At 56.4% G+C, this 7,293-nt stretch overlaps 3 long non-coding RNA genes across 3 annotated transcripts; 1 reads left to right on the top strand and 2 right to left on the bottom strand.

Annotated features, from left to right (window-relative positions):
* Window positions 1-1,666: 1,666 nt before the first annotated feature.
* LOC309452158 lies at window positions 1,667-7,263 on the top strand. Its single transcript, XR_014186449.1, has 3 exons — window positions 1,667-1,800; window positions 3,302-3,407; window positions 6,959-7,263. It is a non-coding gene; the product is annotated as an uncharacterized lncRNA (long non-coding RNA).
* On the bottom strand, window positions 4,806-5,816 carry LOC309452159. Its single transcript, XR_014186450.1, has 3 exons — window positions 5,707-5,816; window positions 5,608-5,651; window positions 4,806-5,222 (listed from the first exon to the last, which is right to left on the bottom strand). It is a non-coding gene; the product is annotated as an uncharacterized lncRNA (long non-coding RNA).
* On the bottom strand, window positions 6,185-6,870 carry LOC309452161. The gene is made up of 3 exons (XR_014186451.1): window positions 6,709-6,870; window positions 6,268-6,476; window positions 6,185-6,223 (listed from the first exon to the last, which is right to left on the bottom strand). It is a non-coding gene; the product is annotated as an uncharacterized lncRNA (long non-coding RNA).
* Window positions 7,264-7,293: the final 30 nt, after the last annotated feature.

The raw sequence follows: 7,293 nt of genomic DNA, 5'->3' as shown, positions 1-7,293 counted from the left end.
GGGCTCTGGGGGACCCATTTTTGGGGTGTTTTGACCCATTTTTGGGGTGTTTGACCCATTTTTGGGGTGTTTGACCCATTTTTGGGGTGTTTTGACCCATTTTTGGGGTGTTTGACCCATTTTTGGGGTGTTTTGACCCATTTTGGGGGTGTTTTGACCCATTTTGGGGGTGTTTGACCCGTTTTTGAGCCATTTTCCCCCATTTCTGGTCCATTTTCCCCCATTTCTGGGCCATTTTGCCCCATTTTTGGTCCATTTTCCCCCATTTCTGGGCCATTTTCCCCCATTTCTGGGCCATTTTATCCCATTTCTGGTCTGTTCTGCCCCATTTCTGGGCCATTTTCCCCCATTTCTGGCCCGTTTTGCTCGGTTTTGGTCCATTTTTGGTCTGGTTTTGGTCCATTTTTGGTCCGTTTCTGCCCCCCATTTCTGGTTCGTTTCACCCCATTTCTGGTCCATTCTGCCCCATTTCTGGTCCATTTTACCCCATTTCTGGTCCGTTTTTCCCTGGTTTTGGACCATTTTTCACCGTTTTTGGGCCATTTTTCACCGTTTCTGGTCCGTTTTGCCCATTTCTGGTCCATTCTGCCCCATTTCTGGTCCGTTTTTCACCATTTTTGGTCCGTTCTGCCCCATTTCTGGTCCATTCTTCGCCGTTTCTGGTCCCTTCTGCCCCATTTTTGAGCCGTTTTCCCCCATTTCTGGTTCGTTTTCCCCTATTTCTGGTCCGTTTTTCCCCGTTTCTGGTCCGTTCTGCCCCATTTCTGGTCCCTTTTTCCCCGTTTCCGGTCCGGTTTACCCCATTTCTGGTCCATTTCACCCCATTTCTGGTCCGTTTTCCCCATTTCTGTTCCGTTTTTCACCGTTTCTGGTCCATTTCTCCCCATTTCTGGTCCGTTTTCCCCATTTCTGGTCCGTTTTTTCACCGTTTCCGGTCCGTTCTGCCCCATTTCTGGTCCGTTCTGCCCCATTTCTGGTCCGTTCTGCCCCATTTCTGGTCCGTTTTTCACCGTTTCTGGTCCGTTCCGCCCCATTTCTGGTCCGTTTTTCGCCGTTCCCGGCCTGTCCTGCCCGTTTCCGGTCCGTTCCGCCCCATTTCTGGTCCGTTCTGCCCCATTTCCGTTCCGTTTTTCGCCGTTCCCGGTCCGTTCCGCCCCGTTTCTGGTCCGTTTTTCGCCGTTTCTGGTCCGTTTTTCCCCATTTCTGGACCGTTTTTCCCCGTTTCCGGTCCGTTTTTCGCCGTTCCCGGCCCGTCCTGCCCGTTCCCGGCCCGTCCTGCCCGTTTCCGGTCCGTTCCGCCCCATTTCCGGTGCGTTCCGCCCCGTTTCTGGTCCGTTTTTCCCCGTTTCTGGTCCGTTTTTCGCCGTTTCCGGTCCGTTCCGCCCCGTTTCTGGTCCGTTTTTCCCCGTTTCTGGTCCGTTTTTCGCCGTTTCCGGTCCGTTCCGCCCCGTTTCTGGTCCGTTTTTCCCCGTTTCTGGTCCGTTTTTCGCCGTTTCTGGTCCGTTTCTCGCCGTTTCTGGTCCGTTTTTCCCCGTTTCTGGTCCGTTTTTCGCCGTTTCCGGTCCGTTCCGCCCCGTTTCTGGTCCGTTTCTCGCCTTCTGGTCCGTTTTTCGCCGTTTCTGGTCCGTTTTCCCCGTTTCGGGCCGTTGCGTCCCCGTTCCCGCAGGCGCTGGAGCGGGCGTTTCGCGGAGCAGCGGCGGGGGGGGGGCGTGTCCCGGCGCTCCCAGTTCGAGTACGGATGGGCGCTGGTCCGGAGCCGCTACCGCAGCGACGTGCAGAGGGGGGTGGCGCTGCTGGGAGGTGACACGGGGACATGGGGGATAATGGGGGGACATGGGGGGCTGGGGGGGATATGGGGACATTGGGGGACATGGGGGATATGGGGGATATGGAGGATAATGGGGGATATGGGGACATTGGGGCTATGGGGACATGGGGGACATGGGGACATGGGGGATAATGGGGGGATATGGGGACATGGGGGATATGGGGACATTGGGGATAATGGGGGGATATGGGGACATGGGGGGATATGGGGACATGGGGGATGGGGGGATGTGGGGGGACAGGCGGATATGGGGGGATGTGGGGACATGGGGGGTATAGGGGGATGGGGGGGATATGGGGGCTATGGGGGGGATGTGGGAATATTGGGGGACATGGGGGGATGTGGGGGTTAATGGGGGGATATGGGGGATAATGGGGGGATATGGGGACGGGGGGGATATGGGAACATGGGGGACATGGGGGGATATGGGGACACAGGGACATTGGGGTCATGGGGGGATATGGGGACGTGGGGGGATATGGGGACATGGGGGATAATGGGGGGACATGGGGGGATATGGGGGATAATGGGGGATATGGGGACATGGGGGGACATGGGGACATGGGGGAGTGTGGGGACATTGGGGATATGGGGACATGAGGACATGGGGACACCGGGTCACTGTTACATGGGGACAGGGGGACATGAGGACATGGGGACACCGGGTCACTGTTACATGGGGACAGGGGGACATGGGGACACCGGGTCACTGGGACAGGGGGATGGGGGGACAGGGGGTTCCCCCCCAGGCTCTGACCGTGTCCCTGTCCCCGGTGTCCCCAGAGCTGCTCCCCGAGGGGACACGGGAGGAACAGCGCGACTACAGCTACTACCTGGCACTGGGGAACTACCGGCTCCAAGGTGACACGGACCGGGGACAGGGGACATGGGACAGGGGGACATGGGACAGGGGACATGGGCAGGGGACAGGGGACAGGGGGACAGGGGGACATGGGACAGGGGGACAGGGGATATGGGGACAGGGGGACATGGGACAGGGGGACATGGGGACAGGGGGATATGGGGACATGGGGACAGGGGGACAGGGGGACATTGGGATATGGGGACATGGGGATATGGGACAGGGGGACATGGGGTGGGGGAGGGGGACAAGGACACCCCTGGGGGGTGGGGAGGGTGGGGGGTGGCACTGGGGGACACAGGGGACCCTTGTGCTCATGGGTCCTCATATCCCCCCATGTCCCCATGTCCCATTGCCCCCAATGTCCCCATTGTCCCATTGTCCCCATTGCCCCCATCACCCCCATTGTCCCCCATGTCCCCAATGTCCCCATTTCCTCCATTGCCACCATTGTCCCCATTGCCCCCATCACCCCCAATGTCCCCAATGTCCCCATTGCCCCCAATGCCCCCATTGTCCCCATCGCCCCCATTGTCCCCATCGCCCCCATTGTCCCCAATGTCCCCATTGTCCCCATTGTCCCCAATGTCCCCATTGTCCCCATGTCCCAGGAGTACGAGCGCTCCCTGTCGCACCTGGAGCGGCTCCTGGCGCTGGAGCCCCAGAACCAGCAGGGGCTGCGGCTGCGGAGACACGTGAGGGACAGGATGAGGAGGGGTGAGCGGGGGGGACATGGGGACATTGGGGACATTGGGGACATTGGGGACAGGATGAGGAGGGGTGAGCGGGGGGACATTGGGGACATTGGGGACATTGGGGACATTGGGGACAGGATGAGGAGGGGTGAGCGGGGGGACATGGGGACATTGGGGACATTGGGGACATTGGGGACAGGATGAGGAGGGGTGAGCGGGGGGGACATGGGGACATTGGGGACATTGGGGGACATTGGGGACAGGATGAGGAGGGGTGAGCGGGGGGGACATGGGGACATTGGGGACATGGGGACATTGGGACAGGATGAGGAGGGGTGAGCGGGGGGGACATGGGGACATTGGGGACAGGATGAGGAGGGGTGAGCGGGGGGGACATGGGAACATTGGGGACATTGGGGACATTGGGGACATGGGGACATTGGGGACAGGATGAGGAGGGGTGAGCAGGGGGGACATGGGGACATTGGGGACAGGATGAGGAGGGGTGAGCGGGGGGACATTGGGGACATTGGGGACATTGGGGACATTGGGGACAGGATGAGGAGGGGTGAGCGGGGGGGACATTGGGGACATTGGGGACATTGGGGACATTGGGGACAGGATGAGGAGGGGTGAGCGGGGGGGACATGGGGACATTGGGGACATGGGGACATTGGGGACAGGATGAGGAGGGGTGAGCAGGGGGGACATTGGGGACATTGGGGACATTGGGGACATTGGGGACATGGGGACATTGGGGACAGGATGAGGAGGGGTGAGCAGGGGGGACATTGGGGACATGGGGACATTGGGGACATTGGGGACAGGATGAGGAGGGGTGAGCGGGGGGGACATGGGGACATTGGGACATTGGGGACATTGGGGACAGGATGAGGAGGGGTGAGCGGGGGGGACATGGGGACATTGGGGAGACTGGGGTGAACTGGGGGACTGGGGGGAATGGGGGGGATAGGGGGGATGGGGGGCGATGGGGGTAATGGGGGGGATGGGGACATTGGGGACATTGGGGAGACTGGGGGGAATGGGGGGAATGGGGTGAACTGGGAGGGACTGGGAGGGATTGGGTTGGACTGGGATGGCACTGGGGTGAATTGGGGTGAACTGGGGTGAATTGGGATGGACTGGGAGGGACTGGAGTGAATTGGGGTGAACTGGGATGGACTGGGAGGGACTGGGATGAATTGGGTTGGACTGGGATGGCACTGGGAGGGACTGGGGGTGAATTGGGGTGAACTGGGATGGACTGGGAGGGACTGGGAGGGACTGGGGTGAATTGGAGTGAACTGGGAGGGACTGGTCCTGAACTAGGCCTCAATTAGGCCTCATTCATGCCTGAATTAGGCCTGAACTAGAGCTGATTTAGGCCTCAATAAGGCCTGAATTAGTCCTGAATTAGGGCTGAATTAGGCCTCATTTATGCCTGAACTAGATCTCAATTAGGCCTCAACTAGACCTGAACCAGAGCTGAACTAGGCCTGAATTAGGCTTCAATTAGGGCTGAATTAGGTCTCAACTAGAGCTGAACTAGGCCTCAATTAGGCCTCAATTAGGGCTGAACTAGAGCTGAACTAGGCCTCAATTAGGCCTCAATTAGGGCTGAACCAGAGCTGAACTAGGCCTGAATTAGGCTTCAATTAGGGCTGAATTAGGTCTCAACTAGAGCTGAACTAGAGCTGAACTAGGCCTCAATTAGGGCTGAACTAGAGCTGAACTAGGCCTGAAGTAGCGCTGAACTAGGCCTCAACTAGGCCTTAGTTAGGCCTGAATTAGGCACTAATTAGGCTTCAACTAGACCTGAACTAGAGCTGAACTAGGCCTCAATTAGGGCTGAACTAGGGCTGAATTAGGCCTCAACTAGGCCTGAATTAGGCCTGAACTAAAGCTGATTTAGGCCTCAATTAGGCCTGAATTAGACCCAAATTAGACCTGAATTAACACTCATTTAAGTCGGAATTAGGGTTGAACTAAATGTCAGTTAGGCCTGAACTAGAGCTGAACTAGGCCTCAATTAGGCCTCATTTAGGCCTGAATTAGGCACTAATTAGGCTTCAACTAGAACTGAACTAGAACTGAATCAGGGTTGAATTAAGCCTGAACTAGGCCTCAGTTAGGCCTCAACTAGGCCTGAATTAGACTCAAATTAGACCTGAATTAGCCCTCATTTATGTCTGAATTAGGGTTGAATTAGGCCTCAACTAGACCTCAACTAGGCCTCAGTTAGGCCTGAATTAGGCACTAATTAGGCCTCAACTAGGCCTGAACTAGACCTGAATGAGGCCTCAATTGGGGCTGAATTAGACCTCAGCTAGAGCTGAACTAGGGTTGAATTAAGCCTGAACTAGGCCTCAGTTAGGCCTCAACTAGGCCTGAATTAGACCCAAATTAGACCTGAATTAGACCTGAATTAGGGTTGAATTAGGCCTGAACTAGATCTCAGTTAGGCCTGAATTAGGCCTGAACTAGATCTCAGTTAGGCCTGAATTAGGCACTAATTAGGCCTCAACTAGGCCTGAACTAGAGCTGAACTAGGCCTGAACTAGACCTCATTTAGGCCTGAATTAGGGTTGAACTAGGCCTCAGTTAGGCCTGAATTAGGCACTAATTAGGCTTCAACTAGACCTGAACTAGAGCTGAACTAGACCTGAACCACGGTTGAATTAAGCCTGAACTAGGCCTCAGTTAGGCCTCAACTAGGCCTGAATTAGACCCAAATTAGACCTGAATTAGCCCTCATTTATGTCTGAATTAGGGTTGAATTAGGCCTCAACTAGACCTCAACTAGGCCTCAGTTAGGCCTGAATTAGGCACTAATTAGGCCTGAACTAGACCTGAATGAGGCCTCAATTGGGGCTGAATTAGACCTCAACTAGAGCTGAACTAGGGTTGAATTAAGCCTGAACTAGGCCTCAGTTAGGCCTCAACTAGGCCTGAATTAGACCCAAATTAGACCTGAATTAGACCTGAATTAGGGTTGAATTAGGCCTGAACTAGATCTCAGTTAGGCCTGAATTAGGCCTCAACTAGGCCTCAGTTAGGCCTGAATTAGGCACTAATTAGGCCTCAACTAGGCCTGAACTAGACCTGAATGAGGCCTCAATTGGGGCTGAATTAGACCTCAACTAGAGCTGAACTAGGGTTGAATTAAGCCTGAACTAGGCCTCAGTTAGGCCCTCAACTAGACCAGAACCAGAGCTGAACTAGGGCTGAACTAGGCCTGAATTAGGCGCTAATTAGGCCTCAACTAGACCCGAACTAGGCCTGAACTAGGCCTGAATTAGGTGCTAATTAGGTCTCAACTAGACCTGAACTAGGCGCTAATTAAGCCTGAACTAGGCCTCAGTTAGGCCTGAATTAGGCACTAATTAGGCCTCAACTAGACCTGAACCAGAGCTGAATTAGGCCTGAACTAGGCCTGAATTAGGCGCTAATTAGGCGCTAATTAGGCCTCAATTAGGCCTGTCCAGTCGCCATGGGATGGGGGGACACCTGGGGACATTGGGGGACACTGGGGGGTCGTTTCCCGCCCCGTGACGTGTCCCCTCCCCCCCCCAGACGGGCTGTTGGGCGCGGCCATCGTGGGGGGCGTGGCCTTGGGCGTGGCCGGCCTGCTGGGATTGGCCATTTCCCGCGCCCGCCACTGACGTCACCGGCCACGCCCCCATTGCCCCCAATGTGCCCCCACCCCCCCCGCCCCTCCCCCTCCCCGGGGTCTCGAGGTGACGACGCGGCGATGACGTCACGGCGATGACATCACAGTGACATCGTGGTGACGTCACGGTGACATCAGCCCCTCCCCCAGTGCCTTGGGGGACCCCCCCGGCGTCCCCTCCCCCCACTGTAAATAAACCCCTTTGGCTCCAGTGACGTCATGTGATCACGTGGGGGTG

This window comes from Streptopelia decaocto, assembly GCF_964273445.1.
Source record: "Streptopelia decaocto genome assembly, contig: HAP1_SCAFFOLD_1110, whole genome shotgun sequence".
Lineage (NCBI taxonomy): Eukaryota > Metazoa > Chordata > Aves > Columbiformes > Columbidae > Streptopelia > Streptopelia decaocto.
The sequence above is the reverse complement of the archived record's forward strand: the minus strand, read 5'-3'. Positions and strand labels throughout refer to the sequence as shown.